Source organism: Trematomus bernacchii, unplaced genomic scaffold, assembly GCF_902827165.1.
Source record: "Trematomus bernacchii unplaced genomic scaffold, fTreBer1.1, whole genome shotgun sequence".
In the NCBI taxonomy this organism is placed as follows: Eukaryota; Metazoa; Chordata; class Actinopteri; order Perciformes; family Nototheniidae; genus Trematomus; species Trematomus bernacchii.
The window spans coordinates 1-12,027 of record NW_022987889.1 but is presented as its reverse complement, the minus strand read 5'-3'; the positions used below and the strand labels follow the sequence as shown (position 1 = coordinate 12,027).

Here is a 12,027-nt window from a genome sequence, read left to right as displayed (position 1 = left end):
CTGTTCTAATCTAAAATTGTGGTTCAGCAAAACTCTAAATTCTGACTTTTCATGAAAAAGGTTTTGAATCTATTTTATCTTATGTATTAAACGTTAACAAATTGAAAACACGTACCTGTTGAATGTTGCGTGTCACCGTCTCTGACTGCGAGGACAAAGTCTGTGAATCATTGACAGACTATGCAGAGTATTATGCAAATAAGTAACGGCTAATTCATTTTTCTTCACCAAACGTCTTGATGGTTAATGTTATGCTTAATATTTATTTTCAGTGTGCAAATGTTTCTGCAACAGCAAGAGGCATTTTCTACAAAATCTGTGTAATATATTCAAGTTTAGTGTAATTTTATCCACTGAATTGTTATCTGAGTCTCACTTTGAGTGTCTCAGTTTATGAACACCTGAACTTTGGATTCAGTGTCTTGGTTACGGGTTATAAATTAATACATGGCAATAAAATCAGTTGCGATGGACCATTTGAATTGTTTTATTGTGGCAACGGTTGAAAGACAGTTCTCTATTAAGGCAGAGGACATGTCTGATATTTAACTGCAGGGGGCGGGACTTTCATTACATTACATTACATGTCATTTGTTAGACGCTTTTATCCAAAGTGACTTACATTCAGTACTGTGGACAATCCCCACAGGAGCAATTTGGGGTGAAGTGTCTTGCCCAGGGACATAACGACATGCTGACTGCAGTGGGACTCAAACTTGCTATCCCCTGATTCCAAGTCCAGCACACTATTCACTGAGCCACAGCTTTCAGTTTTTATAACATCTGTCAGACTTTCTACTGGTGTGTGTTGTGTGTGTGTGTGTGTGTGTGTGTGTGTGTGTGTGTGTGTGTGTGTGTGTGTGTGTGTGTGTGTGTGTGTGTGTGTTTGTGTGTGTGTGGGGTGTGTAGGTGTGTGACTGTCAAAGACTGAACAATAAATTCATTGAGATGAAGCACAACAAAAGATAGCAGGATTTGTCAGAAGGGCTAGTTATGATTTCACACCTTGGCCAAAAAAAAAGTTTGTCTTCTGTATGTAGCACCTAGAAAGTTAGAATTATTTAAAGCCTTTGCACGCAGTATCAACTGATTTGGCGTATTACAAGCCAATGTACCTGCTGGATTCTTGCTTTTTTGGGTTTGAATCTTCATGGTGGAATGCACTTATAATAAAGCGCTTTAAATAAAAGTGCCAGAAAATGCCAATAAAAAGTGATGTACTGTCACATAATAAACTCTGATGTACTACTACTGTAATGTGTTCATATCTTCAGCATGTGCATGGCCCTCCTGAATGTGATGCAGAAACCCACCAGCAGAGGTTCACTGTGTGTGTTCGGTTTAAGGATGGTACCCACTTGAATGAATCTTCTTGTTTTGAGTTTGTTTCCTCATGATGTAATGCACTTATTATAAGTCGCTGTGGATAAAATTATCAGCTAAATAACAAAAACGTCCTTGACTGCTGGATGGAAGTGTTTCATTACCACACGAGTGTAATGTTCAGGTGTTAATAAACTTAAAGGTGGGGTAGGTAAGTTTGAGAAACCGGCTCGAGATCGCTAGAATTTGAAAATACACAACCAGAGAAAATCTGCCACTTCCTTATAGAGCCCCTCCTCCAACACACACGAACACGCACATGACCAATGAGGGCACGAGATAAGTTTGTGCACAGATGGAAGGCTGACAGGCAGGTAGGCCATCCAGTTATTTTAGCCGGGCCGGCTCAGATGATTGGTCGTACTTTTACAGTACTACGGCTTCCACAGATGACATTTTGTTATGGATTTTTTGTCAAAGCACTTAAGATATTCATTGCTATCAGGATGTTAAGAGCATTCCATGGAATATAACAACAAGTGTATCTCGAGCCGGTTTCTCAAACTTACCTACCCCACCTTTAAGTGGATGTGCCTATACAACCCAGTCTCACATCTAAACGTGTAATAACTACATTGGTCCACAACTTGGGACGTAGTATTTCTACAAAACGCCTCTGAAATTGTAGGATCCCTACGTTTTTTTTCACCATTCATTTCCAATGGCTGTATATGTCACATGATCTTCAACTTTCTCTCCGCAGAAATAAAATAACATGCCGACCTTCGTTTTATTCTCGGTAGAAAATGCCTATTTTAAGGTTAGTTTGGCCATTAAAATTGGTTTTGATGTCATTTGATGCGAGAAATATGAGTTGTTATTTCAGATTATGTGTGCAGTGGATGTACATGATCTTTAGTTTGCTAGTTATTATGAAGAATACTTCAGGAAATTGTGTAAATACAACGTTTTCATTGTTACCAAGGTGGTTGCTAGGGACGCTGCTATCGATATTATGTCTGTTATGTTGTGTAACTGTTTAATGGTGTTATCTTTATTGCTACCCCCTTCCCCGTCAATTTATAGTGTTGGTCCACAGCGCAAACGTATTAGTTTAACAAAATCCACGGCATAGATTTGTTATTTTCCCCTGTGCAAATCTCCAACCCAGTCTCACATCTCACATCTCACATCACATCGTCCTAAACACCGGAAACAGACGAATGCAAGATCCTCAGCTCGGTGATTGGACGGTTTAGCCGCAATGCACGTTGGAAATGGTGTTTATTATCTGAAAACAGGAAGAACTGCCGCCATAACTGAAAACGTGACGTGGATCATTACATTACATGTCACTTGTTAGACGCTTTTATCCAAAGCGACTTACTTACTCAATCCCCACAGGAGCAATTTGGGGTGAAGTGTCTTGCCTAGGGACACAACGACATGCTGACTGCAGTGGGGTTTGAACCTGTGCTCCCCTGATCCGAACACCAACGCACTATTCCACTGCGCCACACGCCTCCCCGATCATAATTATATCAGCAGTTAAACAACATCTTACATTTATTTTCACACAATACGTCTCCTTGCAGTATCAACACTAATTCGGCTGACTTTTATATTTGATCCAATTGGTAGATAGGCTCCAGCAATGTTAACTATGTTGAAGCACTTATTTTAACTGATATTATACATATGTATTACTCTTATAAGATGTATGTAGATAGTATAAGAAATGTGCAGAATTGACAGTTTAATGGTGGAGGTATACACACATATTGATAGATGTCTTGTAATGCACTGTTGAGGAACCTGTGACCCAAGTTTTTCATTCATTGCATAACTACACCCGTAATTGTGTATAATATGATATGTCAATAAACCTTAGAAAATCTTGAAATCTTGAAAGGGATGTGCAAAATAGTCATTATATACAGTCTTTAATTAACTATTAGTAGAGAATAACGACGAGTAAAGAATATACTTTATAGGGATCCTATTAATATCTAATAATAAAATTATAAAATGCAATAACGTGCTTTAACCGGTAGGTGTCCCTTTCTATCAGCTGTGCACCGTTATGGCGTAAATACAGCCTATCTACCAATTGGATCAAATATGAAAGTCAGCCGAATTAGTGTTGATACTGCAAGGAGACGTATTGTGTGAAAAGAAATGTAAGATGTTGTTTAATTGCTTATATATTTAAGATCCACGTCAAGTTTTCAGTTTTGGCGGCAGTTCCTGTTTGTCTAGAAGTCTTGTCACCAGAGCTCTATAAATAGAGTTAACTACGGCAGATATGTAATATTTAATGCAGCCGAAACGTGTATTACAATGCCGTTATGTGATGACTTTAAAGAGAAAAGCAAGCACACTCGGAATAATGTATTATTTAATTTTTTATACAGTCTATGGTTGCTACAGAGGATTGTGGGTAATGTCCGTTAAACTTCCGGGTTCCTCCATGGGACCTTATTTCGGAAAAAGTATGCATTGAAGTCAATGGAAAGAGAAAGATTATCTTTCGATCCCGTTTGAATTGTGCCACGAATTACATATATGATGTTTGTCAATCTTAAATAATAATTTCCATGTCAAAAAAGTCACAGTTTGTCGTAAAACTGTTGAAATATAAGACTATGAAATGTGTGTGTATGTACAGCTCTCAACATGCCCAGACTTGTAGTGATTTTCACCTCTTTTAATACTTTTAATACCACATTACGTCACACGTTTGATGCGCGCCCGTGATTGAAAATCTCTTTATTTAAAAACTACGGGGAATACGGATCTCGGGGTCTCCCTGCTCCCTGTGCGCAGATGCGACACGTCATATGACGTCACATGTTTGGCATGTCTCGATTGAATATGCTTTATTTAAAACAAAAACAAGGACAATAAACAAAGCAGTCTTCACAACGGCCGGACAAAATACTTTGAGCCGCCCTATAGCCAAAGCCCGAGACACTGTTCAAGCATAATAAAGTCAATATATAGAGAGCATAATGGAAAATAACGTATCAATGCCACAATTTTAGATGCCGGGTAACAATGAAGATAACCATTAAACAGTTACACAACATAACAGACATAATATCGATAGCAGCGTCCCTAGCAACCACCTCGGTAACAATGAAAACGTTGTATTTACACAATTGCCTGAAGTATTCTTCATAATAACTAGCAAACTAAAGATCATGTACATCCACTGCACACATAATCTGAAATACACTCATATTTCTCGCATCAAATGACATCAAAACGCATTTTAATGGCCAAACTAACCTTAAAATAGGCATTTTCTAATGAGAATAAAACGAAGGTCGGCCATGTTATTTATTTCTGCGGAGAAAAGTTGAAGATCACGTGACATAGACGCCAGCCATTGGAAATGAATGGTGAAAAAAAATGTAGGGATCCTACAATTTCAGAGGCGTTTTTGTAGAAATACTACGTCCCAAGTTGTGGACCAACGTAGTTATTACACGTTTAGATGTGAGACTGGGTTGGCCTATACTTACAGGCCCTTGGTATACATGATGCCTCCTGATTACAAAAAAATAAGAAAAACATGATTTGGTCTTTAAAGACAGTTGAACTACCTTTATTTACATTATAATTATTATGTAGTCATGTTAACTGAAGGTTTCCACCAGATCTCTGAGCTGAAACCACAGAGAGTCTGACCCCAGCCTCAGAAACACTCTGCACAGGAAGAGGAAGTTCTCACTCACATTATATTTCTGTGCTCACAGTGAGACGCTCAGACAGCAGGAAGACATCATGGAGGTCACAGCGCTCTGCAGCCGACAGTACTATTTACTTTTATATTTTTCAAAAATACTAAGCATTTTTTTGCTAATAAAACGTTGTCTTTATCTGCAAATCTAGTGATGTGTGTAATCATGCTGTTGGGTGCACATATTCAGAAAAGCTCTTTGCAAAACGATGGTGGCTAGAAACTACTAAAGATTCACATGCTCATGTTAATAGGAAATACCAGTGTGTCCGTACATTGTGTTAGACAAATACAGCGATTATCCATTTTGCTATATTCTTTATATATCAGATGTTTTATTGTGTCTATTTCAGTTTTTCAGACGCAGCTTTGCACATCGTCACTGAGAGACTGCAGCTCTTTGAATACGAGCCCTTCTCTTTTCTCTGCGAGGGTCTTGGCTCTGCTCTGAGAGGGTTTGGGAATAACAATCAGTTAATTGAGGGTTGTTATATTATTGATTCATGAACACTGAACTGCAGCATTAAATCAGCTTATGCACCGGACAGTGGGGTTTATCAGAATCAGAGTCAGGTTTATTAACAGGGTGTCATGGTCCATACATAAAAGTAAAAACTTTTTTTTTTAAAAGAACACAGATAGCTCCTGATGGAGAGAGGTTCTGGTCCTGATGGAGAGAGGTTCTGGTCCTGATGGAGAAAGGTTTTGGTCGTGATGGAGAGAGGTTCTGGTCCTGATGGAGAGATGTTCTGGTCCTGATGGAGAGAGGTTTTGGTCCTGATGGAGAGATGTTCTGGTCCTGATGGAGAGAGGTTTTGGTCCTGATGGAGAGATGTTCTGGTCCTGATGGAGAGAGGTTTTGGTCCTGATGGAGAGAGGTTTTGGTCCTGATGGAGAGATGTTCTGGTCCTGATGGAGAGAGGTTTTGGTCCTGATGGAGAGAGGTTTTGGTCCTGATGGTTTTGGTCCTGATGGAGAGAGGTTCTGGTCCTGATGGAGAGAGTGTTGGTCCTGATGGAGAGAGGTGTTGGTCCTGATGGAGAGAGGTTCTGGTCCTGATGGAGAGAGGTTCTGGTCCTGATGGATGGAGAGAGGTTTTGGTCGTGATGGAGAGAGGTTCTGGTCCTGATGGAGAGATGTTCTGGTCCTGATGGAGAGAGGTTTTGGTCCTGATGGAGAGAGGTTCTGGTCCTGATGGAGAGAGGTGTTGGTCCTGATGGAGAAAGGTTCTGGTCCTGATGGATGGAGAGAGGTTTTTCCCTAATGGGGAGAGGTTCTGATGTAGAGAGGTTCTGGTCCTGATGGAGAGAGGTTCTGGTCCTGATGGATGGAGAGAAGTTTTGGCCCTAATGGAGAGAGGTTTCTGGTCCTGATGGAGCGAGGTTCTGGTCCTGATGGAGCGCAGCCTCCTGCCAGAGGAGAGGGGGTGAACAGTTTGTGTCCAGGGTGGGAGGGGTCGGCCACTCTTGTGAGGATGAAAAAGGAGAGAAGAGCAGTGTACTGTAAACTTCAAATACCTTTCTGCACAAAATGAGGACAGTGAAGTGTACAAGTCATACACCCACAATGAAGCTGATGCTGGGGTATGACTTGTCCACTTCACAGACATCATTTTGTGCAGAAATGTATTTGAAGTGTACAGTGCACTTCAAATACATAACGGCAGGCTCTCAGGTATCTGAAATGTACAGGCTCATATCTCAACAATGCCTTGACACAGGGATCTGATACTTGGACTGTGCTATGTAGGCCACCCTATGATTTATTGGTGTGAAAATTGAGAGAATTGGACAATGTAAAATATTTAGCTTTTTTGAGGACCCTATAATGTTGGTACAGGGACACAGGCATATCTCGGTTATGCCTAGACAGAGGGAGCTGATACTTGGACTGTGCTATAGGCCACCTTATAATGTATTGGTGTGAAAATGGAGACAATAATAATAATAATAACCATTCAAAACATGTTTTCCTTCAAATGTGGTGAACATATCTTTATTTTATATATTTTATAAAAATACACTTCTTCTTCTGTCAAAAAATTATTATGGAAGGCGATAATATATATATATATTAACAGAATGAAAGGTTTTGAGTTTACTGGGATTTGAAATGTATATACGATCATTACAGATCTTATGAATCGTGTATTTTGTCATTGTATACTGTACAATTATACTACGCCACTCTATTTTCTGCTATGAAGATATAAACAATTTCAAATTGTATTTTACTTTGAAAAGTTCAGATGCTCATGTACAGCTTTGACATTTTCTTTGGGAAATTCCCACTTCCAAATATGTTTTTTGTCCTTTCAATTAATTCAACAATATATTAAATACAAATCTAGTATTTGTAAATTGATTTGTGAGTTTTTTTACCACTTCAGTTACCCTATAAAACCATATACATTGTCCGTTTACAAAGCCTCTTAAAAGCCTCTCCTACATATACACATACATTTAAATAAAAATATGTTCTGTGGGTTGTGTCTGAGAAGCTGAAAGTATCTGTGGAGTCTAAAATAAAACTCAGAACAACAAACCCTCAGCTCGCCTTTTAAAATAAATGCATGTGTCAGTCAGTATCTCTGTGGTTTTTAACTTTGTCTTCAGTGTGAGAAAGTCTACAGCTGCTGCACGTACCATCATGTGGCACAGAGAAGTTACACACCTCACACTCAACCTGAGCAGAAGAAGAGATACAACGCTGAAGAAAGTGATAATGTCCTCGGCTCGTGGTGTTCATTATCTTGATGACCAAACTAGCTCTGATCTTTTTGCCTGAGTTATTTCTGTGTGACCCTGAGTTTCCCACAATGCAGCAGTCCCACCAGCAGCAGCAGCAGAGCCACCATCACTACGGTGAACACAGTCCTTAAGACGAGGAGGACGTAAAGGGAGTGATCCGAGGAGGGAACAGCTGCAAACACAACACAACGTGAATATATATAATAAAAAACTCCACATATATTCTCCAAATGTTAACTACATGATCTCACCTCTGACAGTCATCCGGCTCTCTGGTGATTCTCCACGTCAGAGATGCTGCATTTGTAGAGTCCTTCATCAGATTTAGAAACTCTTTGGATGGCGATGTTTCCTGTAGAGCTGCTTCTGATGAGGCGGCCATCTTTATAGAAATCAGCTGAGAGGATGGAGGAAGTGGTCGTCTTGTTTCTGCAGCTCAGAGTCACAGATTCTGCCTCCATCACAGGAAGCACAGGACTCTCCAGGATCACAGAGCCAGCTGAACAACAGTTTGAGTTTTGTAGTAGGAGTTATTTACAATATAAAAACTGTTAATTTAAACGAAGGCATTGTGAAGATACTGTGATGTAAAGTCAGGTTGTAACATGCCCAGAATAATTCAAAATATCAGAAATAAACTGAACACATTGATGAATAAATCAGAAATGAAACAGTTATGTAAAGTAGTGTATCGTCTGCATAGAGGTTCATAATATGAATTGAACGTTGAGTGTGTTATTTACATATATTTTTAGAAAATTATTAAAATGACATCAGAGACAGGAGAAAACCACAATTTGGTTTAGATTTTAGAAACATATTTGTTTGCAATTGTTTGACTTAATCCAATAGGCTTTGCTTAATGACCATGCTCAGCTTTGTGCACGCTGTTTGCTTTTATTGCACTTTCTTGATTATTCTGTTGTTTATTTACAATATTAAGATAGAAAGAAATGTTTTGCTAAAAAAGTATATGTTTATTATATAGTTATAGTATAACCTTAGCATCATTGCACTTGTTTTGTTCTTCTAACAAACATTGTATAGAATCAGGTTTATTGCTAAGTTGTTTTCCACATATACAGGGAACTTGTCTTGGTGTTTAATATTTCATACATACACACAGAAAGAGATTGTGCTGAGTTAATGTCAACATACCGGTGATAATGACGTCACATAGACGCTTTTCTTCCCTCCAGCCTCACACCAGTAATCTCCACTGTCCTCTTTATAAGAGATGTAATGTGCATTTATCTCATTCAATGAGCCCCATTTTGAGCCATCACAAGTTTCCTTTCCTGCTTTGCTCCACCGTAAAATGTTCACATCAGTCAAACCATCGAAGCCCACACATCTTAAAGAGAAGGCTCGTATTCAAAGACTTGAAGTCTGGATGGTTCGATCCAAACATCTGCATCTGAAACTGAGAAATACATTTGTTGTTGATATTAATATATAGCACTAAATAAATTATGATTTTTTATTGTGTTGTTGCTTTCTTTTTGGTAAACAAGCTTCTTACCAACTTTCTGTTCACAGAGCTGCAGAAACACCATCATCCCTGCAGAGAAAAGAGACAAATATCACATAGATTTCTTATATTAGATTTTATTACCTTGACTTTATTGTTTAAATATATCTTTGATAGATAATACTTTTAAAACAACTCACCATTAAAACAAAATGCACAAAAGAGAATAGTGCAAATGGCCATGCAGCAGCAATAAGTAATATCATCTATATGTGCTCTTCTTTATTATACATATATTTAAATATTTAATAATAAACATAAAATAAATATATTATTTTATAAGAGATCTCACCTAGAAGATCCTCTGCATTAAAATAACGTCTTGTCATGAATTAAAACATTTGAAACATCTTAAAATGTTAATCATTTGTATATATTTATATGGAGGTAGATTTGCCTCAATATCATGTGTTTGGACAGATCAACAACCGTGTGTAAATGTACAAAAACATCCAAAAATTCCAAAAGGATTTGTAAAATAACAGAAATATTTACGGAAAATGTGTAAAGAATTTATAAAATGCACGTCAAGCAGCAATTACTTTTCAGACTGCATACTCTGAAAATGCTTGAAACCACGTAATCATCCCAAAATGGCAGTGACACACGTAGACTTTTTTGTACATTTACACACGGGTTAGTGATCTGTTCACACAAATAATATTGACACAAATCTACCTCCATATGTTCCTTTAGCTAATATGATCTAGTATCATCTTTTATATGAAAAACATCAGATGAAGACTCAGTACTCACACAGTGTGATGCAGAGCGCTGTGGCCTCCATGGCGTCTGGCTGCTGACTGAGTGAACCTCACACTGAAATGTAAAAAGAAGAGGGGTGGTCTCTTCCTGTGTGGCTCACTAATGAAACGCCTTGTAGCTCAGACGCGTGTCATGGAAGGAAATACGTGTCAGTGGTGGGGTTAATATTAGAGGCCAGACTCACATGTGAGAAAGACAACTTTACGTCTTGATGTGTAGAACAGACACAAAGCATTATGACATGACGGAAAAATACACTTTAATTCACACACTGCTTACACAGAATTAACATTGTTATGATGTTGTCTTTAAAGTATGGAGTACCACAAGGCAGTATTGCCTGGGGAAACATGAGGTTTAAAAGAGTACAAATTACCAAGAGATGGTCAAAACTGTCACAAGCAGAGCTGGAAGGCAAAGTGTAAGCCCTTTGATGTCACTCTACAAAGCCCTAAGAGCATCACTGACATGAGAGAGCCATCGAGAACATCACAGAGGCAGAGGAGAAAGACTCAAGAGGGCTCTGGGTCAGGGAAAAGGTCTTTGGGGAGGAGCGAATATCATCTGAACAAGTCAAGTCGTGATGTGATCAACAACGTCTGAGTCAGCAGCATCAAAGAGATGTATTCAATCAAATGTACCCACAACTCAATGAGGAGTGATGAGGCTTCAGCTTCAAGAGATCTGAAGAGTCTCAGCCTTAGATTGACCCAATGCAGGAAGCTGATCAGCTGCATGTTGAGCTTCAACAAAGAAGGTGACTCTGAATGCTAAAGCTAAAATACATAAGAGAAGAGTGTGCTTCTAACTTGGGTAGGCCTGTTTCAACATGACATTACCTTTGCTCTGAGCTGAAACCACAGAGAGTCTGACCCCAGCCTCAGAACACTCTGCACAGGAAGAGGAAGTTCTCACTCACATCATATTTCTGTGTCTCACAGTGAGACGCTCAGACAGCAGGAAGACATCATGGAGGTCACAGCGCTCTGCAGCCGACTGCGTGAGTCTCAGCTTTCTTTCAACTTGCATTTATTCTTTTATATAACACATATGAGGCTGATTTACAGTTTTCTTTATTTGTATATCCAGTGATCATTCTGCTGGGTGCACATATTCAGAAGAGCTCTACGCAAAACAATGGTGTAGCAACTACTAAAGATTCACATGCTCATGTTGATAGGAAATACCAGTGTGTGGTACCAGGCTATGATTCAGACAGTGGAGTTTACTGGTGCGAGGATGAGAAAGGAGAGAAGAGCAACTCTGTCACATCAAGGTCACTGGTATGTTTATAGTAATTAAGACTTTTTTTAAACTGCAATGCTCTTTAATTCAGATATACTGCACCTATTTTTCAATGTTACATCAGTACTTGTAAAACATATTGATTCTGACCAAGTGTGTCATAATATGCAGGAAGTGCAATGACCCTTAGCTTTTTAAATATGCAGACGATACACTACTCTATGTTACTATCTAATTCTGATTTATTGATCATGTAGTTCTGTTTATTTCTGATATTTTCATTCAGTATGTGTATGATGATACCACATTTTACATTCACTGTATTTTCAGGATGACAATTCTTCCCTCTGTCTAAATCATCTCCTATTCTTTATTATAAATAACAGATAAGACTAAAGGTTTGATCCTGATGTTGTTCAGGTGGCTCTGTGATCCTGGAGAGTCCTGTGCTTCCTGTGATGGAGGGAGAATCTGTGACTCTGAGCTGCAGAAACAAGACGACCACTTCCTCCATCCTGTCAGCTGATTTCTATAAGATGGCCGCCTCATCAGGAGCAGCCATACAGGAATCATCACCATCCAACATGTTGATACATCTGACAAAGGACTCTACAAGTGCAGTATCTCTGAAGGTGACAATCACCAGAGAGCTGGCTGGCTGCACTGTT

At 38.9% G+C, this 12,027-nt stretch overlaps 1 long non-coding RNA gene and 1 pseudogene across 1 annotated transcript; both read right to left on the bottom strand.

Annotated features, from left to right (window-relative positions):
• The window catches only part of LOC117469882, a 38,522-nt pseudogene extending 30,322 nt beyond the window's left edge, over nucleotides 1–8,200 (bottom strand).
• Nucleotides 8,201–9,085: 885 nt separating this feature from the next.
• Nucleotides 9,086–10,158, bottom strand: LOC117469874. Its single transcript, XR_004554630.1, has 3 exons — nucleotides 10,106–10,158; nucleotides 9,341–9,379; nucleotides 9,086–9,241 (listed from the first exon to the last, which is right to left on the bottom strand). It is a non-coding gene; the product is annotated as an uncharacterized LOC117469874 (long non-coding RNA).
• Nucleotides 10,159–12,027: the final 1,869 nt, after the last annotated feature.